This window comes from Mustelus asterias, chromosome 10, assembly GCF_964213995.1.
Source record: "Mustelus asterias chromosome 10, sMusAst1.hap1.1, whole genome shotgun sequence".
Lineage (NCBI taxonomy): Eukaryota > Metazoa > Chordata > Chondrichthyes > Carcharhiniformes > Triakidae > Mustelus > Mustelus asterias.
In genome coordinates, this window is record NC_135810.1 from 106,125,616 (window position 1) to 106,150,976 (window position 25,361).

The 25,361-nt window shown below is 41.0% G+C and overlaps 1 protein-coding gene across 9 annotated transcripts in view; it reads left to right on the plus strand.

The window, feature by feature from the left end:
• The first annotated feature begins 9,109 nt into the window (after positions 1 to 9,109).
• The window catches only part of LOC144499846 (inositol polyphosphate-4-phosphatase type I A), a 175,641-nt gene continuing 159,389 nt past the window's right edge, over positions 9,110 to 25,361 (plus strand). For 6 of the 9 annotated variants that reach the window (XM_078222393.1, XM_078222391.1, XM_078222394.1 and 3 more), the window contains exons 1-2: positions 9,110 to 9,229; positions 22,036 to 22,133. The gene's annotated coding sequence lies outside the window, so the exon portion shown is untranslated. The remainder of the gene's footprint in view (positions 9,230 to 22,035; positions 22,134 to 25,361) is intronic. The other 3 variants (XM_078222388.1, XM_078222389.1, XM_078222390.1) reach the window with 2 other exon arrangements.

Consider the following 25,361-nt stretch of genomic DNA (forward strand, 5'->3'; position numbering starts at 1 on the left):
TATTTAAGATGTTTAGAAGATTTGCTAAGATAGATAGTGATAAATCAGGCTGATTCCAGGGATGGCAGGACTGATGTATGAGGAAAGATGACTAGGTTAGGATTGTTTTTGCTGGAGTTCAGACGAATGAGGGGAGATTACATTAGTGACTTATAAAATTCTAACAGGACTAGACAGGGCAGATGCAGGAAGGATGTTTACGATAGTGGGGGTGTCCAGAGCCAGAGGTCACAGTCTGAGGATACAGGGTAGACCGTTTAGGACGGAAATGAGGAGACATTTCTTCACCCAAAGAGTGGTGAGTCTGTGGAACTCATTACCACAGGAAGTAGTTGATGCCAAAACATTGAATGTATTCAGGAGGCGGCTAGATATAGCACTTGGGGCGAATGGGATCAAAGGTTATGGGGAGAAAGCAGGATTAGGCTATTGAGTTGGACGATCAGCCATGATCGTGATGAATGGCGGAGCAGGCTCGATGGGCCAAATGGCCTCCTCCTGCTCCTATCTTCTATGTTTCTATGTAAACTATTTATTTTGGTGAGCCAGTCCGGACCAAGAGACCATAACTTTAAAATTAGAGCTAGTCTATTTAGGGGTAACATCACTTCTTCATACAAAGGATAGTGGAAATCTGGAATTCTCTTCCCAAAAGCCTTTTGAGGTGAGATCAATTGAAACATTTCAAAACAAAGACTGATTAGATTTCTATTAGCATGTTAAGAGTTATAGAATCAATGCAGGTGCAAGATGTTAAGATCAATATCAGTCACTATCTAATATGTTAGAATAGATTCATGGGGCTGAATGGCCAACTTTTATCTTAAGGTATTTGTGAGCTATAGACTAGGACTCTCATCTTTTTGCCTCTGAGGTCCACAAAGGAGAGAAACAGGAAAAACATCAGGGGTGAAATCGACTGAGAGATGTACAAACATGTATATGTATTGCAACAGGTGGGACCATAAGACCATAAAAAATAGGAGCAGGAGTAAGCCCCTTGAGCCTGCTCTGCCATTCAATAGGATCGTGGCTGGTCCAACATTCCTCACGTCCACTTTCCTGCCCCTTCCCCATAACCCTTGATCCCTTTACTGATCAAAAGTCTATCTATCTCAGACTTAAATATACACAGTGACGGTGCCCCCACAGCTCTCTGTGGCAAGGGGTCCTAGACTCACAACTGAGAGAAGAAATTCCTCTTAATCTCAGTCTTAAATTGGAGTCCCTTCTGAGACTATGCCTTCTGGTCCTAGACTCTCCCATAAAGGGAAACATCCTCTTGGCATTTACCCTGACAAGCTCCTTAGAATTCTATGTTTTAATGAGATCATTTCTTATTCTTCTAAATTCCATTGAGCAGAGTCCCGACCTGTTTAACCTTTCCTCATAAGACAGTCCCTCCATATCAGGATCATCCTAAAGAACCTTCTCTGAACTGCCTCCAATGAAATAATGTCAATAGGGGACCAAAACTGCTCACAGTACTCCAGATGTGGTCTCATCAGTACCCTGTACAGTTGCAGCAAGACTTCTCTACTCTTATACTCACAGTGGCACAATGGTTAGCACTGTTGCCTCACAGCACCAGGGACCCAGGTTCGATTCCCTGCTTGGGTCACTGTCTGTGTGGAGTCTGCACATTCTCCCTGTGTCTGCGTGGGTTTCCTCCGGGTGCTCCTGTTTCCTTCAACAGCCTGAAAGACGTGTGCTGGTTAGGTGCATTGGCTATGCTAAATTCTCCCTCAGTGTACCCAAACAGGCGTCGGAGTGTGGTGACTAGGGGATTTTCACAGTAACTTCACTGCAGTGGTACTGTAAGCCTACTTGTGACACTAAAAAATAAGCTTTAAACGTAAACTCCAGCCCCCTTGAAATAAGGGCCAATATCCCATTAGCCATTGAAAGTTGACAACACAGTCAGACTGTTATCAGCGGTGGACAGACAGAAATTGAAATACTTTGGGCATGTGGCTCAAACAGTGGAGTAGACAAGATGACAGTGGAAGGAATGGTAGAGGGAAAAACGTAGTGTAGCAAGCAGAAGACCAGATGGAGTGATAACATCATGGAGCTTGAGTTTCACAAGGGTGCTGAGAGTGAACAGGATCGATGCAGCTGGAGGAGGGTGCATGTTTCCACAGCAACTCAACCTCCCTGAGTTATCGACACCACCGCTACCACATTTTTGCTGACCCTGCTCACACAATTTGCTTTTTAAAAAAGATTTTATAATTGAGATACTTTTGGCAGATCCCTGGAAAACTTCAGGACACCTAGGGGGTCTTGGCTCCCCATTTGAGAATCCCTGATATAGGCAACACTATATTTGTCCTACTTATTACCAATTTCCAGAGCTAAGCAGCTGTTCTCAATACAAAACACAGGCTGAGATGGATTCTTTTTTTTAATGGACACATATGAGAAACAATTTTGATTTGATTTCAGTCTTTAATACTGAAATGTCAGTCTACTTAAAGATTATTATCCAGTCATCTCTTCAAATTTTGGTATGACTTAACAGTCCCAAGTCAGGTAAATTGCGTGAATCACTAACTAGATGACTAGTCATCATTCTGCTTGTCATTCAAAAAGCACCTACAAATGCTAAAAATCTGAAACAAAATCATTGTGGAATGATATAGCATTTCACTATAAACGCATTTTCTTATAAAGCCCACTAAAGAGGCACCGGGGTGCCTCACTGTCATCAAAATTTAATAAAAGTGCCCCTTTTTAATAAAAAAGGAATCTGACCAAATTAATTAATATTGCCACCAGTGTTGACTATGCCCTCTGGTCCCTGGAAAACCCACTAGATCTGAAAGGTCTTAAGCATACCAGCAGCATTGAGTGCTCCTTCTGCAGCCATAGATGCTGACTCCTCTGTTGTATGTTGGTAGAATGAGGGAGTCCATTTACGAGGATAGATTGGAGATGTTGAGGTAGTTTCCCCTTAGGACGGAGAAGGTCAAGAGGAGTTTTGATATAACTGCTCAAAATCATGAGGGTCTAGACAGAGTGGATAGAGAGAAACAATTCCAATTGGTGGAAGGGTTTAGAACCAGAGGACATAGATTTAGAGTGATTGGCAGAAGAACATGAGGAAAAACATTTTTTACACAGTGAGTAGTTGGAATCTGGAATGCACTGCTTTCAGAAGGGAATTGATAAGTACTTGAAGGGAAAAGATTGCAGGGCTACAGGGAAAGGCTGGAATACTGTCAATGAACTAAATGACCCTATGTGCTGTAACCGTTCTATCATTCTAATCTGAGATATCAGCATACTTACGATTCGGATCTCTTGTATATCTCCAAATTTAATTGTTCCACGAATGGCAACTGTGCCTTCAACTACTGAGGGCCTAGGCTCTAGAATTGCTCCTCCTAAACCTCTCTACACCTCTTCTTGTCTTTCTTGCTTAAAGCCTAACCTCTTTGAACCAGACTTTTGGTCATCTGCCCTAATATATTTTTATGTGGTTCTTAATTGTGCATTATAGCAAACCTGTGAAGCGTTTTGGGGCATTTTATTATGTTGAAGTTGTTGTTGCGTTCTGACTGAGTACAAGTTCAATTTCAGTTCCCTGCTTTTCAGTTATCTGTAAAAATGAACCCAATGTGTGATTTGCTTTTTTACTGGCCTTCTAAATCAGCATCGCTACTTTTAGTGATTTGTGTCTCTGTACCTCTAGATCCCTTTGCTCCCTTACTCTATTTAGACTGATTGTCCAAACAGTATCAGGCTTTCTTATTCTTCCTGCCAAAATGCATCAGCTCACATTTGATTATTGAAATAAATTGGCCAATTAAACACCCATTCTGCAAGTTTCTCAATATCTGCTTGTATTTTGAAGCATTCTTCTGTATTCATTATATCTGCCAATTGGGTGTTATCCTCAAATTTTGCGCTTGTACTTCTGATTCCTAAATCCAATTGTTAACATTTATTGTGACCAACATGGTGCCAGCATTGAGCGTAGACCTAAGCCAATCAGATATTCTCTGGAACATAGTTTATTTTCTGCTAAAACTATTGAAATGTCATAATTCATTGGGATTTGTTAGCTTCAGGGTAAGTTTGCTAATGGAAGATTGAAAATGAATTACTGTTCAATGGCAGCACTCTATAGCACCGTTGACTGATCAGCTAGCTTGACTCATTAATAGTAACTAGGAATTGTTATGAAGCCTTGGATTGACTAGGCATTAACTTGTTGCCCCTAATCAATCCAATTCCATTGGTTCTCGCCATGTTCTAGCTAACATGACAAAACTTAATAGATGATCCTAGGTGGAGGTGCAGTTCGAAACTTAGTGGATTTCTTAGCTGATTAAACTTAAACAATGTTTTTGCACATACATGGGGATCACCCCATTTTGTTTGCTCCCTGTACTTGGGTGATATGTGCTCAGTAGTTTAGTAGAGGGGGGAACACTTTGTGCAAAGTGACTCAGATACTTAACTGACCAAATATAAGGGTTATGCTGATTTCTGGAAACCATTAATTTGCTACCTTCAGATGTCCAGCAGAAATTTCACTGAGCTAGACCTCTGATGTTTTTCCAATGGGTATTCATCTCCCTCAGCACATTAAAGTTTGTTTCATACAATGAATAGAAGGAGCAGACTTATCTGATCAAATTTCATCCATATGCCATTTAATTCTCACTTTATAAGTATCATGTCAAGTATGGCAATTAAAAAACATATATCTTTTACATTTTGTCCTTCATCCTTTGACTGTTCCCCGCTTCCCACCCACCTCAAAAATCAGCATCTTGCCCTCCATACATCCAGTGCCAAAGGAGGCCATTCGGCCCATTGAGCCTGGACCAACAACAATCCCACCCAGGCCCTATCCCCGTATTTACCCTGCTAATCCTCCTGACACTAAGGGACAATTTAGCACGACCAATCGACCTAACCCGCACATCTTTGGAGTGTGGAAGGAAACCGGAGCACCTGGAGGAAACCCACTCAGATGCGGGAAGAATGTGCAAACTCCCTCAGACAGTGACCCGAGACTGGAATTGAACCCAGGTCCTTGGCGCTGTGAGGCAGCAGTGCTAACCACAGTGCCACCATGCCGTTATTTTGCTGTATGCCAGAGATTTTATTCACCTATGCCCTAGCTTGTTGAAATTTTAAAGAGGATTGAAATTAGCTTTACTTTAAAGGAACACATTTCTAAAATGACTGTCTTGCATCGTCAGCAGAGTCCAATTAGCCATGCTGTATCTAAAGCAATGAAGCATCCCTCTTCAGCTGTGCATGCTTGAGTTTTCTTTGAGTCACAGTCAACGAGAAGCATCCTGATATAAATTGAATGGTGCTTGGTGGAGAAGCCGGCAGACGATATTGATTACCCAGTACTGCAGCGGAAGGATTTTACATTTGCTTTCATTCACCTTATACAGTAACTTGAACAAAGACATTTGTTTTCCACATGTGAGACCTTCCTATGTTTTGGGTAGAGAGACAGAGACAACAATTTTTAGCCTTTCAAAAAAAAGGTGAAAATGAAATAGGGATTTAAAATGTATTTAATTGGCTTCAAAATTGTCGATAAAGGGGGAGGGGTCAGAAAAATGATATTTGCAGCCTTGACAGATCATTTCATAAATTGTGTGATTAATAATGCATCTATAATCCTCATTATCCAGAAAGATGAAAAGCACAATGCTCATTTTCTGGTTTAATGAATAATATCTTTGTCATTTTAGTGAGTGGTTTTGAATGATAGGTTAGAGTCATAGAGGTTTACAGCCTGAAAACAGGCCCTTCGGCCCAACTTATCTATGCCGCCCTTTTTTAACCCCTAAGCTAGTCCCAGTTGCCCACATTTGGCCCATAGCCCTCTATACCCATCTTACCCATGTAACTGTCTAAATGCTTTTTAAAAGACAAAATTGTACCCACCTCTACTATTACCTCTGGCAGCATGTTGCGGACACTTCTCTCCATAAGAAAATCCCTCCATACCCGGGATCAATCTATTGGACCTTCTCTAGACTGCTTCCAATGCCGATATCTCTTTTCTTAGGTAAGAGGACCAAAACTGTTCAGTGTTCCAGATGTGGTCTAACTAGTGTCTTGTAGAGTTTTACAAGATTTTCTGGGGCCACTGAATCCAAACGACAATACAACTTCACAGGGGTGCCTCACTTCTCCAAAGGGGGTAGGCCGCTTATCCAAAACAAGCCCACATGAAGCAGGCCTCCTCTGGCCTGCTCCACACACTGTGGGATCCGCACAGCTGGGATGGAAGCAGCTAATGAGTTAAGTGGCCAAATGCCTCTGTGAACCAATCATATGCAGGGCCCTGGGCTGACTCCAGTCCTCCCCTCACAAAGAATGCAACATGCCATGGCGGGGTGGGGGATTGTAGGATTTCCACCATTTGTGCGATTTTTGCCTCTCCCTCACAGCAACACTTCAAAAAACGCTCATCGTTGGCTGTGAAGCACTTTAAAACTTAAAAGGAGAGTATTAAAACCGAACCATCGCTGACAAGACAGGAAAAATCCTGCTGAAATAAACTAGATCTAAACTATTTTGACTTTTGAGCTCATTGTTTCTGATTTGCTGTCAAGCTTGTGAAAGCAGCTATAATGTCTTCCGTGAATTAAACCATGAATATTAAGTGAAAAGCGAGCTTTATCAAAAAGAGTGTCACTCTTGTCAGAAATTGGAATATTCTTTTGAGGAAGAAATTGGAAGGTGCAAGTCCAAAATCTGGTGCAGCAAAAAGGGCACTTATCATTTGACAAAACAGTGGCACAGTGGTTAGCACTGCTGCCTCCTAGTTCCAGGGACCTGGGTTCTATTCCCGGCTTGGGTCACTGTTTGTGTGGAATTTGCACATTCTCCCTGTGTCTGTGGATTTTCTCTGGGTGCTCTGGTTTCCTCCCACAGTCCAAAGATGTGCGAGTTAGGTTGATCGGCCATTTTAAATTGCCCATAGTGTCCGGGAATGTGTAGGTTAGAGGGATTAGCAGGGTAAATGTTTGGTATTGTGGGGATAGGACCTGGGGTTGGATTGTTGTCGGTGCAGACTTGATGGGCCAAATGGCCTCCTTCTGCACTGTAGGGTTTCTATGATTTCTGAAAGTCTACAACTTGTCTGAAAATACCACACAGTGGCCTGATAGATGATGAAACATCAGCCTGAGTGAATGCAGTTACTAAGGGGGAAAAAGTAGAGATTGTCTTATGACACTTAGTTTTATCCATGTTTAATTATATCTCTGATATTTAGCCAGTTTTATAGATTCTTACCTACGTTATGTGACAAAAATGGAAATTACAGCTGTATCATATTTCTCTGTATGTGAAGACGTTTATGTTTAGACAAGATCACAAGATGAGGAAGGCCTTTTACCTCATCTTGATTCACCACCCAGGACAGCCATGCATGCTTCCTCTCCCCCTAGACATTGCCTCATCAGATTGTTTCTTAAATTATTCTCATGTGTTCTTTGCCCAGAGGTCAGTTTTAAGTCTCTGGATGAAGCAGTTCCAAAGTTATCTTGTACTGGTTTAAATGTGTGCATGTTGTCCAATCCCACAGCTGAATTGGATACAGTAATCAAGTTGTCATTACATTTGAGCCTCTGTCATGCATTGTGTTTTGGCAGCTTTGATCATTCACATTACTGACATTATTGATTGCTGCCCTGCATTAGCCGGACATATTGGACTTTGTGTCCACGTAAAATCATAGGTTTCTTTCAAGTTCATTTTTAGCTATTTTAACATGACCCATGGTATATAGATATTGCCTGTTGCTGTTTCCTATTAATTTGCATGCATTAAATTTTATCAAAAGGAATTAGTGGAAGAAACATAAGGGTACATTCAAAATTTTCCAATCTGCTGTACAGCTGGCATTACATATCGTACAGAAACCACCTGGTTTTCTCAAAACCCATTTAGATAAACTCAAATATCATGCCACCTAGTTGGACACACAAGTGTTTAAACTTATTTACATGTGTTTACAACTGGTTCCACTCTTAATCTTTAGGCAATGTTGATGACCCAGAAATATAGACTTTTCAGTGATGGAAATCTTAATATAACTGAAACAATAAAAAAATTGAATTGGTTTATTATTGTCACATGTATTAGCATACAGTGAAAAGTATTGTTTCTTGCGCGCTATACAGACAAAGCATACTGTTCATAGAGAAGGAAATGAGAGAGTGCAGAATGCAGTGTTAACAGTCCTGGCTAGGGTGTAGAGAAAGATCAACTTAATGCAAGGTAGGTCCATTCAAAAGTCTGACGGCAGAAGCTGTTCATGAGGAAATACTGGAAACTCTAGGTGATGGATCATCGTGGAGATTGAAATGGAGCTAACATTTCAGGTCGATAACTTTTCAGCCAGAACTGCAACTACTTCTAATCTAATTCATTAATAATGTTTGTGGTGCAGCAGTTGATGCCAAGCCTTGGACTTCTATTTACAAGAGCATTAGCCGACCTGAAAAGTTTAAAGTTTGTTTATTAGTGTCGCAAGTAGGCTTACATTAACACTGCAATGAAGTTACTGTGAAAATCCCCTGGTTGTCGCAGTCCGGCGCCTGTTTGGGTACACTGAGGGAGAATTTAGCATGGCCAATGTACCTAACCAGCATGTCTTTTGGACTGTGGGAGGAAACCAGAGCAAACCCACGCAGACACAGGGAGAACGTGCAGACTCCGCACAGACAGTGACCCAAGCTGGGAATCAAACCTGGGTCCCTGGCACTGTGAGGCAGCAGTGCTAACCACTGTGCCACCTGCCAAGCCTGGAGCTACTATTTAAGAGCATTAGCCCAACTGAAAACAGTCTCAGTGACATGATGTTCACCCTTTTTTTGATGGTTTATATTACTGACTGAAATTGATCTGATGGGACTGCAAACTCCCTTTGAAGGGTGGGGCCAGTATCTGCTGGGGCACTGTCAAAACCTGCCAGGGCAAGAGGATGGGGAGCGCAGCGAATGCTGGGAGTTGTAGTTCGGGCTTTTCCCAGTGCAAGCGAACGGGGGGGAGGGAGAAGGAGAAGAACTACAACTCCCGGGATGCTCCGCGGCTTGGGGTGTGGCGCGCGCGCAGTGGCCGGAGGAGGAGGCGGCGTCGTCGAGTGGGACGGTTGGTGTATCCGCCGACGTTAGCGGTTTGTTTTCGCAGCTGGTGTGGAGAGAGAGGAACGGCGGCGCGGGAGAGGAAGAAGGAGGTAATTATGAAATCAGTGAAGATTATTATGAGTGCCGTGTTAGGAGGAGAGGGAGACATTAAGGCAGGGCCCAGTGGAAGGGGTTTTTTTTGGGGCTGACCTGTTTGCTGAGGGGGATGAGCGCCTTCACCCTCAGCTCCCAGCCGCAGGAGGATGGCATTGAGGCCTCTGCTGATGGGGGGATTGGGGGGGGGGGGAGAGAGAAGCTGTCAGCTCGGGCAGCAGGACCATTTGTGGCAGGAGTGGTGCAGTCATGAGCTGCAGCTCATGACCAGCGCAGGAGCGGCTTCTCGCCTGTGTTTATTTAATGGGGTGGGAGAACCATTCGCTCTTGTCCCTCATTTTGTAGGGTGGATCAGATCACCCCCTTCACACTTCCTTGCACACACATTTCGTATCTCTTTCGTGAATGATTCCATTGTATCTGCCATAATTAATTAGTGAGCATCGTGGTAGCACAGTGGTTAGTAATGTTGCCTCACAGCGCCAGGAACCCGGGTTCAATTCCCAGCTTGGGTCACTTTCTGTGCATGTTTCTCTTCCCCCGCCCCCCATGTTTACGTGGGTTTCTGCTGCATGCTCTGGTTTCCTCCTGCAGTCTGAAAGATGTGCAGGTTAGGTGCATTGGCCATGCTAAATTCTCCCTCAGTGTACCTGAGCAGGTGCCAGAGTGTGGCGACGAGGGGATTTTCACAGTAACTTCATTGCAGGGTTACTTGTAGGGTTACTTACATTGTAAGCCTACTTGTGACACTAATAAATAAACTTTAAAGCCCTCTGTGCCACAATTAAAGCTGTTGACATAATCTGGTTCAGCAGACCTCACTTTCTACTGACTTTCATTTATATAGTGCCCCTCTTAACTTCGGATGTCCCAAAGTACCTTATGCAGCTAGTGCAGCATTTTTGAAGTGTAGTTACAGTTGTAAAGCAGGAAGTGAGGCAGTGAATAAGTGCATTGCCATCTCCCACAAACAAATTTGATGGTGACCAGATAATCTGCTTTAGTGATGTCGATTGAGGAATACGAATTGACCTGGATACTGGGATAACTCCCCTCCTGTTCTTTGAACTAGTTCCTTGAGATATTTTTCATTCGCCCACAAAGACAGACAGGGTCTCGGCTTAACATGCTGAATCAATAAATAAGTCAATTTATAATAAATCACTATTTCAGATTACTAAAACGTGGTTGATTTGATATTGACTTTAAATACTCCACCACTGGTGTTTGCGGTTTGAGCTGTCTAGGCTGTAAGCATTAGAATTCTCTTCTTACATCTGCCTCTCTACCTTGCTTTCCTCCTTTAAGATATTTCTTAAAACCCCACTTTGAACATTTGGTAATTTGATCTAATGTCCCCTTATGTGGCTGAATGTCATTTTGGTTTATAATGCTCCTGTGAAGTGTTTTGGAATGTTTTATTACATTAAAAGCTCTAACTATATGTTGCTGTCATACTAATGTGTGTTCATTTAAGCAATTAAATTGACAAGAAAATCAAAACAACATTGAAAAAAATGTGTTACTACAGTTAGCAACTAGCCAGGTGCATAGTTTCTTTTTTGTGAACAGTGCTGTTGCAGGAATTGACTCAAACAAAAGTTCTGATTTTTCCCTTTCCTGCAATATTGCATTTACTATTTAATCTGTTTATTGGTGGTTGCTGTTTGGTGTCCAAGGTAAAAATGATGGCTGGAAATGATGGCATTTGTTATCCTAAAACAAATTTGATCAGTGATTATTAAGTACACCTGTCGGAATCTCAGTTAAGGCCATTGGGGGCCAACTTCAGATATCCGTGAGGGGTGAACAGTTTGTCATATTGAATAGTGGGAATGGAAAGCTCTTACCTGCTGTTTGAGCATGATAGCTTCTTCCAGCCCCACTGAACCCAAGTAATAGTAAAAGGTGGCAGTAGAAAATGGTAAAATCAGTAATAGTTTGTATAGTGAAGGATAAGAGATTAATTTTAAATTCAATGCTGTATTTGTCCTATTTTCACCTCTTTGGTAAGCTATAATGTCTATGAAATCATCCACAAAGAAGAATTATACTATCTTGTTTAATTTTCTAACTCATTTTATTTCATTGTGCATCAAGTTTTCTCTTTTGCTGTACTGAATATGGCCATCTTGGATGTAGTTAATCCTTTTGTGAATGTTGCCAGTTGTCAAAAATGTCATGCTGGATGTTGAGCGTTCTGATTGTGAGTCACTATGCATAAGAAATATTGGTAGTTTATGACTAATGCGACCAGCACAGTTACAAATTCTGAAGCTTCATGTGCAGTTTGTGCAATACGAGCCTTTCCGTTAGTCTACAGCTCTTTTTGATTCATGGAGCACTGGCACCAGTACTGGGGGAAAGTGGAAGCTGTACCATTGGGATGATCTTCACCTGAACTATGTTGGGATCAGTGATCTGGTGGGTTGTATAACTCAGGGGTAGAGAGGGCTTCAAACTAAATGGGTGAGGGATTGGGTGAGGGAAGATGTGATAAATTACAGCATAAGGAATTGATAATCAGAGTGTGGTAGGATAGGACAGAGCATACAAACTGGAGTGCCCCAGTCTAGAAATTGTGAAAATAATAAAATGACAGAATTAAAGGCACCTTTTCTGAATGTACGCAGCAGTAGATGAAATGACTAATCAAATGGTTGTTAACTGGAATGATCTAATTGCAATTTCAGAGATGTCTCTGCAGGGTGACCAAAGCTGGGAACTGAATGTTCAAGGGTATTTGATCGACATTCAGGAAGGACAGGCGAAAAGGAGTTGTGGTAACACTTAATTTTGGATGCCATCAGTTCACTAGTGGGAGAGGATCTTGGATCGGAAGATCAAGATGTAGAATCAGTTTAGGAGGAGCTCAGAAACAGCAAGGGGCAGGAGACATTGGTGGGCATTGTTTATAGACCACCAAACAGTAGTGATATTGTAGGGCACAGTATACATCAGGAAATTAGAGTTGCATGTAAAAAGGGTAATACAATAATAATGGGGGACTTCAATATAGACTTGGTAAACTTAATTAGCATTAAATTTGGAGGAAGACTTTCTGGAATGTATGTGAGATGGTTTTCTAGAACAGTGTGTTGAGGAACAAATTAAATAATGGGCTATTTTAAATCCAATTTTGTACAATGAGAAGGGTCTAATTAATCTTGCTAGAAAGAAGTCTTTAGTGAAGAGTGATCATAATATGCTAGAATTTTACATTAGGTTTGAAAATTATGTTGGGAAATGGACACAGTTTTAAGTTACATTTGTGGGTGTTAGGAATAATATTTGGCTTTAAATTTAAGTTTAAATTATATTTCTGCAGTTGAGTGTTAAGAAAATTGGAGTGTTAGTTCCATTTTAAAAGATGTCTGCATTTTGAATGAGGTTTTATGGCTTGAAGTGGTGAGGGAAATTAATGTAGAAAAAAATCTATACTGTTGCCTGGCAACAGGAGGCCCCAGACACTGGCAGAAACAGAGCAACAGTTTTAGTTTGATTGGAAACCAGGAGCCAGGATGAACTGGATGAGAGGGAACTGCAGAATGCAGATTACCCAAAAGAGGGTCTCAGGAACCAGGGAGTGGGACATAAAAAATGGTCCCAAGAAGACCTTCCAGGCAAAGGAAAAGAATCTGGGAAAAGTCCTGTTCAGTGAAGTTGAGTGAGAAGCAGAGGAAGACTCCAAATTAAAAGACAAATCTGCAGGAAGCAGATGTAAAGCAATATAGGTTTGCAAGAAACCAGAGATCCAAGGAGACCCAGAGGTTCATGGCTCCTTATTACAAGCCTGTGAAGCAATGGTGTACTGTTGGTATGGCTGGGTATCTGAGAGCTTACATGGAGGTGAACGTTGAATGCATATGGCGCTCGAGGACAGAGGAACATCGGAAGGAGAGGTTGAAACCCTGGAGATGGATATACTTGGTGAAGACGTCCGAGGGAATGCGTCATTTGGGAGAAGATTTCAAGACATGCTCTTGAGAGTGGAGATTGGAAGCCTGTTGAGACCAAGTGGCTTTGTCTGACAAGCATCTGGGGAGGAAATTAATGAAAAATCCATGGAAGTGGTTTGAATGTGGGATGTTTGTCCATGGGTCCCCTATTGGTTTACATGGCTGTGCGCTTACTGTGAATATTCAAGTACAAGATAGATTTTGTAACTTGTGTTATCATTATTAATCTATACATATCTGTAAAGGTGCAATTGGAGTGAAATAGTTCATTTTTTTCTTCTTTAATAAACATTTTATTCATTTGTTGAAAGTTCATCGGCATTCTCTGTGACTGTTCAGTAACCGCCCCAAGCTGGTTCTAACCTGGAATCTGACTTGTCCAATAGTAACATCAGCTGGGATCATAACAAAAGAGTTAAATCTTAAAAACAGAAACTACGAAGATATGAGGAGAAAATTAACTGTAGGAGATTGGGAAACTACATTAAAAGGTATAGTGTTAGACAGGTAAAAGCTAATATTTAAATAATTAATGCATGGTTTACAACACTTTGGAGAAAAGCCCAGCAGGAAGGGCATTCCAAACATAACCACAAGAGAAGCTAAAGATTCTATTAGATCGAAGGGAGAGGCATATGAAGTTGTCAAAAAAATAGTAAACCTAGGGATTGGGAAGCATTTTAGAATTTGGCAAAGGAAGACTAAAACTAATATAGAAAGAGAAAATGGAATATTGAAGTAAACCAGTGAGAAACATGAAAATGGGCTGTAAAGCCTTCTATAGTAAGGAAAAGAGTAGTAAAAACAAATGTGGGCCCACTATAGCCAGAGACAAGAGAATTTATATTGACGGATAAGAAAATGACAGAGAAACTAAAATACTTTTTGTATCTTCACCATGAAAGGTGGCATAGTGGTTAGCATTGACAGGGATGTGGATTTGATTCCGGCCTTAGGTGACTACATGTGTGGAGTTTGCACATTCTCCCCGTGTCTGCATGGGCTTCCTCCGGGTGTTCCGGTTTTCTCCCACATCTAAAGATGTGCAGGTTAGGTGGATTGGCCGTGCTAAATTTCCTCTTAGTGTCCAGGCATGTGTAAATTGGGTGGACTAACCATGGTAAATGAGGGTGCGGGGATAGATACTCTTTCAGAGAGTTGGTGCAGACTTGATGGCCGCCTTCTGTACTGTAAAGATTCTATGAAGCCAGACATATTGGAGAGTCAAGGACTAGTGTGAATGAGGAACTGAAAGAAATAAATATTAGTAAAAAATAACTGGGGAAATTAATGGGACTGAAATCTGATAAATTCCCTGGACCCGATGATCTACACTGCACCATTGTTGGTTTAGGTGGCTGTAAAGATAGTGATGTATTGACGGTCATCTTACAAAATTCTATAGATTCTGGAAAGGTGCCTGCAGATTGGAAGGTAGAAAATGTAATCCCACTGTTTAAGAAAGGAGGGAGAGAGAACTCAGGAAATTACAAACTTGTTCGCATGACAGTAGTGGGGAAAGTGCAAGAATCCACTATAACTGGGCACTTTGAAAATAATGGCAGGATTGGGCTTTATGTCTTCAAGGCTTTATGAAAGGGAAATTTTCGACAACTTGTTGGAGTTTTTTAAGGATTATTGTATGTAGCAGAATAGATAAAGGGGAAACCAATGATGTGGTGTTTTTTGGATTTTTTTAGAAGGCTTTTGATATGGCACCAAACAGAAGGTTCGTAAGCAAATTTAGAATATATAGATTGGGGATAATATTGCTAGCATTGATTGAGAATTGGTTAACAGAAAACCAAGAGCCTGGACTAGCCATAAAAATACTGTGGCTTCAGGAGCAGGTCAGAGGCTGGGAATCCGGCGATAAATAATTCACCTCCCGACACCCCAAAGCCTGTACACCATCTACAAGGCACAAATCAGCAGTGCGATGGAATACTCTCCACTTGCCTGGATGAGTACAGCTCTAACAACTCTCAAGGAGCACGATATCATTCAGGACAAAGCAGCCTATTTGATTGGTACCTCTTCCACGAGCATTCATTCCCTCCACCACCAACAAACAGTGGCAGCAGTGTGGCCTTGGGCAGCACCTTCCAAACCCATATCTGGGACTACCACCACCTCGAAATTCCCCTCCAAGTCACTCACCATCCTGACTTGGAAATACCGCCACTCCATCATGTCACTGGGTCAGAATCCTGGAACTTCCTGCCTAACAACATTGTGGGTGTACCAAAACCTCAGGGACTTCAGTGGTTCAAGGAGGCAGCTCACAACCACTGTCTCAAGGGCAGCTAGGGATGGGCAATAAATGCTGGTCTATCTGGCGGCACCACATCCCATAGATGAATTAGAAAGAATCAAGGAGTCATTCTCAAATTGGCAGGCTGGGACTAATGGTACTGCAAGGATCAGTAATTGTGGCCCAGTTATTCATAATCCATATCAAAAGTTTGGACATGGGGACGAAATATAAAATTTCCAAGTTTGCTGATGATGCAAAACTAAGTGGGAATGTGAGTTGTGAGGAAGATACAACATGATCTAGACAAAATGATCAGGCAAGATGCATGGCAGATGAAATATAATGTGGAAAAATGTGAAGTTATCCAATTTGGTAAGAAAAACAGAAATGCAGAGTATTTCTTAACTAGTAAGAAATTGGGAAGCATTGATGGCCAAGGGACCTGGATATCCTTCCTTGTTCATGGGTCTCTTAAAAACTACCATATAGCTGCAGCAAGCAATTGGGAAGGCAAATTGTATCTTGGCCTTTATTGCAAGAAGGTTTGAATGCAGGAGTACAACTGTCTCTTGCTGCAATTGTATAGAGCTTTGGTAGGACCACGCCTGGAGTATTTGTACTGTTGTGATCTCCTTTATCTAAGGAAAGATATACGCTCCAGAGGGGGTGCAACAAAGATTCATCAGACTGATCCCGAGCTGGTGGGATTGTCCTTTTGAGGAAGGATTGAGGAAATAGGGCCTGTGTTCTTCAGAGCTTAGAACAATGAGTGGTAATCTCATCAAAGCATACAAAATTTTTACGGAGCTTTACAGGGTAGATGCACAAAGGGTGTTTTCCTCTGGCTGGAGTGGGGGTTCTAGAACCATAGGATACAGTCTCAGAATAAGAAGGGCATTTAGGACTGAGGTGAAGAGAACTTTTTTCATTTGGAGGGTGATGAATCTTTGGAATTCTCTACCCCAGAGGGATGTAGAGGCTCAATCATTAAGTATTTTTCCGAACAGAGATCGATAAATTTCTAGGCATAAAAGATATGAAGGGACAGTAGGGATAGTGTGAGAAAATGGCATTGCGTAGAAGATCAGCCATTATCTAATTGAATGGCAGAGCAGGCTTGGGCTGATTGGTTTACTGCTCCTATTTCATATGTTTCTATGTTCCCTGTATCTGTCAGGTTTGCAATCTAAATTTTTGTATTTCTCTCCAGATGATATAATTATCAAAACAGAAACTCTTAATGTGCAGGATTCCCATTGCGAACCAAGATAAAATTGATTTTAAAGTGTAACTATGAACTTTAAAAAAATATTTTAACTTTGGAGCTTGTACTATCTCTTTTGGATGAAGAATTTATTTATTTGTGAGGATCTACGCTGATTAGGATTTCAAAAAGTTAATTATAAATAGCTATACTGTCTCAAGGTGCTGTGAAAAGAATGACTGGTTTCTTGATTTTTAAATCATTCTCCAACTTTCAGTTCCACGTACAAAGAAAATTACAGCACAGGAACAGGCCCTTCGGCCCTCCAAGCCTGCACCGACCATGCTGCCCGACTTAACTAAATCCCCCTACCCTTCCGGGGACCATATCCCTCTATTCCCATCCTATTCATATACTTGTCAAGACGCCCCTTAAAAGTCACTACCGTACTCGCTTCCACTACCTCCCCCGGCAACGAGTTCCAGGCACCCACTACTCTCTGTGTAAAGAATCTGCCTCATGCATCTCCTTTAAACCTTGCCCCTCGCACCTTAAACCTATGCCCTTTAGTAATTGACTCTTCCACCCTGGGAAAAAGCTTCTGACTATCCACTCTGTCCATGCCGCTCATAATCTTGTCGCCTACTGCATAAGCAATATATTGTTGCTACTTGGTAAGGCTTTGCGTTGCTATCTATGAAAGTGCTTTCTTCAGCAGGACCTTTTTGAACTGATGGGAAGGAAGTGAAGCTGTGTGGGTGGGCAATATTTTAATCTCTTTCCTGAATTGATGTATTGTTTCCAGAATGGGAAGATATGAAGAAGACTTGCTTCCAGATCTCTGTGCTATTCTTGATCTGGGAAAGAGAGGTACATTAGCTGTACTATTATCTGCCAAAGGTTTTGGATGATTTGTTCCATTTCATAGTTTTATTTGTCTTGTTTAGTGAATGAAACAACTGATTTGGGCCATAACTTCCTGGCTCCCCAGCATAGGTTTTAGGGGGGTACCCCAAAGATGCACTGGTGAACCCTCTCGGAAGTTCCCATTTAAGGGTTTGCCTGGCAATTGTCCAGAAGGGCTAACTTCCTCTTGATAGTTGCGCTGGGCTGGGAATTCTCATAATTTGTATACCTGTACAAAATATTTATTTTATCATCATTCCGCCAAGGAGAGCAGTCTCTCATTTTTTTCTCATCTCTCTACATGACTGAAGTTCCATATCCCTGGTCCCAAAGCTTTGACAAAGGGTCACCTGGTCTCGAAACGTCAGCTCTTTTCTCTCCTTACAGATGTTGCCAGACCTGCTGAGATTTTCCAGCATTTTCTCTTTCGGTTTCAGATTCCAGCATCCGCATTAATTTGCTTTTATTCCATATCCCTGATATTCTGTTCGATCTCATTTGCTTTTATACTCTCTGCCACTTATAGAGCCAGGATCCAATTTTTATAAAAACTGCTCTATCAACCTGTCCTGCCACCTGCAAAGATGTTGAATGTGAACCCCAGGATTCTCTGTTCCTGTATCCTCTTAAAATTGTGCCATTTTGTTTCATATAGTTTCTATTGCCTTCATTTTTCCTCACAAAATGCACTTCTGTGCATTTAAAGTAATGTCTTCCCATTTCGCCAGCTTTTCTGTCCTGAAGTCTGTTCCTAGTGTTCTCACTGATTCCAAGTTCTATGTCACTTTCAGATTTTGAAATAGTGCCACCATTCCCAAGTCAAGTCATTAATGTGGATCAAAAGGAGCAATGATCCTAATACCACCCCCTCTCAGGTCATGACTGAATATTTCCCAGTAAGAAGTTTGACAACACCAGGTTAAAGTCCAACAGGTTTATTTGGTAGCAAAAGCCACACAAGCTTTTGGAGCTCCAAGCCCCTTCTTCAGGTGAGTGGGAATTCTGTTCACAAACAGGTCACCTGAAGAAGGGGCTTGGAGCTCCGAAAGCTTGTGTGGCTTTTGCTACCAAATAAACCTGTTGGACTTTAACCTGGTGTTGTTAAACCTCTTACTGTGTTTACCCCAGTCCAACGCCGGCATCTCCACATCATGAATATTTCCCCACAGTCTGGAAAGCAACCATTCACCACATTCTCTCATACAGCTTTGTAACTGTGCTGGCACTGATCTTTAAAATCACAGACTTCAATCTTGCAAACATCTGCTATATGATGCTTTATCAAATGCCTTTTGAAAGTCCTTGCATGCAACATCAACTGCCCTATCCATTATTTTGTGTAAAGTTCAATCACGTTTGTTAAACATGGCTTGCTTTTAAGAGATCAGTGGTTGTCAGTAATTAATCCATGATTCCAAGTGACAATTAGACCCTTATTTATAATTTCAGAGGTATTAAAAATTAGCTTAAAAATTTGAAGGCAGAATCACTCAAGTTGTTCTGGGAGAATTGGATGTACAGATGTGTTAAACCTTTTAAAGGTCACCAGACATCTACATTGTCATCTGGGCGAGTCTGGTTGTAGCTAGTAGCAGTGGGCATAGCCTCAGGATAAGGCTCGATTATTTAGGACTGAGCCGCAGAGCGGTTTCTCACTGAGATTGTGAATCTTTGGAATTGTCTATCGCAGAGGTTGCAGTTGCTTCATTGTGGAACCGTCAGGGCTCTGGTTTATTTTTGATATTTCAAGGAATTGGGGGTTATGGAGAACAGGCAGGAGAGTGAAGCTGAGGTTGAAGTACAGCCATAATTGTATTGAATGGTGGAGCAGGTTGAGGAAAGTGATCCATTTCTGTTCCTATACATTTCCATGTACATCATTACCAATTTTTGTTTGCGGCTTCAGAAAGCACATCTGAGCAATATGTAAAGTGCTTTGCTTTACTTTGGGCTGAATGCAGTTGTACTACAATTTATATTTCATAATGAGACTTGTGGTAATACTTGTTTTATTTATATATATTTATATACTTGCAGATAACCTCAAGTGTAACTGGAATTTTTCATAATTTATCACAAAAGTATCCAATTGCATTGAAATAAGCTTACAAAAGGTTTTTGATAAACTTCAAAAATTTAAAACCTTCCCTCCCCCTTTAAAGAACTTGTTGCTGACGATCAGAAATGACATAATATAGAAGCATTAATTTACAAGTAACTTGGCGTCACAAGTGTACAGTAACTCAAAGGGTAAAACTATTGGAAATGATTTGTCTATCCCTTCAGGTTGCATTACTAAACCAGGCTGGCTAATATTCTGTGCACTACAACAGCGACTGCCCTTAAAAGTAGTTAATTTGCTGTAAAGCACTATAGGTCATCAGTGGTGAAGGGCACTGTAAATACAATACTTTTTATTTATCCTTCCTTATCTAACTATCTTCCCTTCTTCCTCATGTTTACTTAGATTCCACTTAAATTAATCTGTTCTTTCCACTTCATACCCCTTGTGGTAGTGCACTCCATATTTTTACCACTCTGTAAATACGTTTCTTTTCTCACTTTATTTGTATCATCACAATGATGGTGACCACCCTTCCCCATCTCCTCCTGTCAGTCACCCATACTGTTTCCATTTCTGTTGTGTTTGTACCTCTTACCACCGCATCTTTCTATCTGGACTAAGGCATTCCTCTTTTCCTCCTTCCTGGCATTTCTCCCATCATGCAGCTCACTTTCTCCTCTCTCCACAACAGTTGACCATACCATTTCAGTCTCTTAATGGCTACTTCCTTTGCTTCTACAATCTTTACTGATCTCTTGGTGAACTGGTTTGTGATCTTGACCTTTCTCATCTCAGCACCTGTATCTCATTAGTGCCTAATCATTGTCCCATCTTCTTGATGTTGCCCAAATTTTGCATGATAAAACAAGACCGTTCTAACAACTGACTTTTAGATTTTTTCTTTCAGCATCAGTGGTACCTTTCTATCAGATAACATTCCACTGCGCTTCTTCTGATTACTCCAACCAGAGCTTATCTGCTTCCAACTTCTGTCACCATTGACCTTGAGATATTTGAAACTACTAAATTTTCTCCAATCTTCACAAGAACACAAATAGAAGGAGAAGGAGTAAACCATATGGTTCATCAAGCTTGCTCCATCCTTCAATATGATCTTGCTGATCTTGGGCTTCATACCTGCTCCCCTTATTCTTTCCCTGGGAGTCCAAAAATCTGTCTGTCCCAGCCTTAAATGTATTTACTGATGAAGCATCCATAATTCTCTGGGACAGAGAATTTCAAAGATTCACAACCCTTTCAGTGAAGTAATTTCTCCTCAGTCCTAATTGGTTGGCTCCTTACTCTGAGAATGTGCCCGAGTTTTAGACTCCCCAACTAGCAGAATCTCTGTGTCTATACTATCAAGTGCCCTCAAAAATTCAGTCTCCTTTCTGGTCTTCTGTTCACAAAACCTCTGCTTTTTTTCTCTCCTCTCATTCTATAAATCCTTATTGTACCTTAAGATTGCAGATTTTCGAGGTGTAACGTAGACGTTCCTTATCCCTCAAGTTCCTAAGATTCCTTGAGCATTGCCAGCACAAGCGATGTCTTTAAAGTGATGTTGAGCTGTGTCCAGAAGCTTGATACCCAAGAAGCCATGGTAACACTGTCAACAATTTTCCAACTTTTATCTCCATTTCTCATTATTCTGGCATTTCTTATTTGGAAATCGTCCAAATTCACCTCTTCCATTGGCTTAGGTTGTGAGTAATCTCGTGTCACTCCATCTCTAACTGGAGCCATATAGACTAAAGACAAATGTCCATCACTTGTTTCCCTGGGCCTCCAGATTTTGTTTCATTGTGAACAAATAGCACTTCCTTTAGATGCAGAGCATTGGCAAACAGTCACATCCTCTTGTCAATAATGCACCTTTCGTAAACATTTTGAGACCTTTTCCCTAAATCAAAAATCTGATTTCATATTTCAGTTTTTAAATGTCTCTGCAGAACTTTTTCCTCTAAATCAAAACTTTGAATCCATTCTTTTAATTTTTTAAGGTCACAAGCTTTTTTAAGTCTGATAATTAGGAAACCTCCAGTGTCAAAGCTTGGAATAGTTGTGTGTTATATAGGGTAATTATGTCTTGAAGCTTCATCTGTTCCCCAGGGGTTCAGTGGCTGAACTTGACACCTGGGTCCTGAAAATTTTAGTTGTGAGTCTGCTCAGCCTATTTTGAATTTTCAAATGTTAAAGATGTGGGAATTCTCAAGTCTTCAATAACGTCAAATTGGCTGTGTTCTGCTTAAAGAAGAAATGGTGCAAATCCCCTTGAGCTGGTGCAGCTGAATTATTGGGTTCAAATCGGAATAGGATATGTAAGTAGATCAGCCAAGCAGCATTAGCTGGAGAAACTGCAGCAAGATATAGATCTCCTAAACCGCAGCAAAAATATTTTTGTTCATTTTTAGGTTCCAAACAGCATCTTGATCTTCCTCTATGCAAAATGTGTCACAACAATGATAGACTTACTGCAAACATCCTTCCTTAATGTCATGCTAAAAGCAAGGTAAGAATTTTGAATTCCATTTTTGTCAAATAACCTAAACATTTAAAGAGAGGGTGAGTACTGTATAGAACCTAACAAGACGGTGTGGCGGCTTTAAAGGATATTAAAGAACAGCTTACTGGCTCTTCCTCCACAAATATTGACCAGAGTGCATGGAACTTTTGATCTTAAATTATAGTTTAGTGTCAGAAACTTGGTAATTTCAATGAAGTAAGCGTGAATAGCAATTTTGATACTGTACTGCCATTGGTTGGAGATTGCGATCTTTCATCTGTCTTTCTAGCCAGAGCAATAGAAGGATACTTATCCTTGGCAGAATACACAGCTTGTTCATTAGGAAGCACTGCAGTATAAAAGTGACTTGGTGATGTATCAAGGAATGAAGTGTGTGAATGCATTTGCCACAGAGAAGGAGCAGGTTTACTCACCAGCATTATCCAAAGGCTAGGGGAGAAAAAAACCAGAGGGCATGGGTTAAGGGTGAAAGGAGAAAAGTTTAAAGGGAATATTAGGGGGGGCTTCTTCGCGCAGAGAGTGGTGGGAGTGTGGAATGAGCTGCCGGATAAAGTGGTAAATGCGGGGTCACTTTTAACATTTAAGAAAAACTTGGACGGGTTCATGGATGAGAGGGGTGTGGAGGGATATGGTCCAAGTGCAGGTCAGTGGGACTCGGCATAAAATGGTTCGGCACAGACAAGAAGGGCCAAAAGGCCTGTTTCTGAGCTGTAATTTTCTATGGTTCGAAGTGCACCTGCCTGATGCTTACTCATTTTTATAATTTGATATTTGCAGCTATAGAGTTATTGTGTATCCAAAAATTGTAAATGCCTTTTTTATTTTCATTTCAAAATGATAACTTAATGTTTATAAAAATAAGCAAGTTCCCCCCCTCCTTTCAAAACATTGAACTCCTTGCTTATTCTGTGGGCACTGGCCTTCTTCCAGTAACTTGCCCAACTGATCATGATTTGCATGTACAGTAGGGTAGTTGTTATAGTACTGGACAAGCAATTAAAGAAGTTATAAGTTCACATTGAAGTTGGATTCAATAACTCTGCCTCCTTATCCAGAAGGTGGGGCTGACATGCTATTCATCCATGTATGACCATTAAAGCCTTCGTCCTTTCTTGCGCGCCCTCCCCCTGCAATGCCCACACATAGTGATTGCTCAGTGGTTATCAGTAAGCCTAACTCTTGATTCTCTTGATTTCTACTTTCTGATAAAAGGTACTCAAGCCATTTCTGAAGCTATACCCATTCTAATCTAGCATCAATACTGACTCCTTCCTGGAAAATGTGTTGATTTTTTTTTTCCCCCTGTAATTGCTTTCAAAGAAATGGGATGTAGGATAAGGTTTCCAAAAGCAAGATGTGCAACTGACGATCTTTAATGTTACCTTTAATCTGCAATTATGTGAAGAAACACAGGCAACTTTGGATTTTATTATATATTTTTGGCAATATTGGTGCAATAATAAGATGAAAAGTCAGGAGCAGGAATAGGCCATTTGGCCTCAGTCCTGCTACCCTGTCAAGATTTCTCAAATCTCATGTTTCAGTAAGATCACCCAAATTCCAGTGAGCATAGGCCCAACCTGCTCAACCTTTCCTCATAAGACAACCCCTTCATCCCAGGAAATCAGCTTGATGAATCTTCTCTGAACTGCTTCCAATGCAAGTGTATCCTTGTTTAAGGAGACCAAAACTGTACATAGTATCTAGGTGCAGTCTCACCAGTGCCCTCCAGAGTTGTAGCAAGACCTCCCTGTTTTTGTACTACAATCCCCTTGCAATAAAAGGCCATTTGTCTCTCTGTTGCTTGCTATACCAGCCTGCTGCCCTTTTGTGTTAATAATAGGCACTACTTTATTGTAATTTCCTTCAACTTATCCTTCCCTGAGACATTGAGCAATATACAAATCACTCCCCTCCAGGTGAAAATTTGTAAATTTGGCAGTGCACCTTTTTGATTGGGAGTGACATTGGTGCCATTATGATGTTGACTAAGATTGCAAATTTCTATTATCAATTATTTTTGCTATTCAGAGTCATGGCTCCAGCTTTTTGACTAAGAGAGCTCTCTGCCCCAGAGACACAAATAGTAATCAGTAATCAGTCCAAAGACGTGCAGGTTAGGTTGATTGGCCAAGGTAAATTGCCCCTTAGTGTCAGGGAGATTAGCAGAGTAAATACTGGTGTTACAAGGATAGGGCCTGGGTGGGATTGTGGTTGGTGCAAACTCGATGGGCCAGATGACTGCCTTCTGCACTGTAGGGATTGTATGTATGATCTTCTAGTTATTTTGAATAAATCAATCTCTGATGTACCATTGCTATAAACAGTTTCCCCAGAATAAATTGGTTTGCCATTAAACTCGGCTATTCTAAATTTTCTCAAATGTCTGAAGTGGGAAAATGAACAATCTAGTATCTTATTGAAAAATTAGAGAACAGCTGACTGGGGCAGAAGTATGATGAAGTTGTAGACTAAAAGCTTTGATTTCACAGATCAGGTTCCTAATCTTGACTACAGAATGTTATTACAGGAAGTGAAAACCTTAATTTTTTTGTCTTTTTGATCCCACTGCTATTTCTGAAAGTGGAAATATAGTTCTTTGGTGAAAAACTAACTACATGGAAAATTCTTCGACTAGCCAATACCCAGGTATCTAAAGCTTGCACCAGTGCTTAGAGATTCCACCACAACTTTTGGTTTATATTAAAACTTCAAATCATTGAGCTTCACAACTGAATATTATCCCATTGGGAAATACCAGCAGCCCCATACATGATAGCTCAATCATTTACATTCTGAGCATCGAAATATTGTTTACAGTTTTGTACAGCTTACTTCCAAAGGGATATTTGTGTACGGAGTTCTAAAATAAACGAGACCAAGAACGATATTGGCTCACAACTTATTGGACAGTTGTGCTGGGCTGCCATAAAAAGGGGGCATTCCTTGCCTTTTTGCACCGCACTGCTCGTGTCTCACCCAGCTTGAGTGAGGAAGGTTGGGTGAGACGGGCTTCGGAATGCCAGCAAGAGTAAGTGTTGAGACTCTGAGGAAGTTATGGGCCATTATAATGAAGCAAGTTGCAGAATTCTGTTCTCTGAATCCATATGAATATCCTTCCAAAGGATTATTCCAAATGTGGTTTCAACAGTGATTTGTATTAGGTTCATGTCTTTGATAAGTATCACAGTATATGATTACTTGTATTCGTTT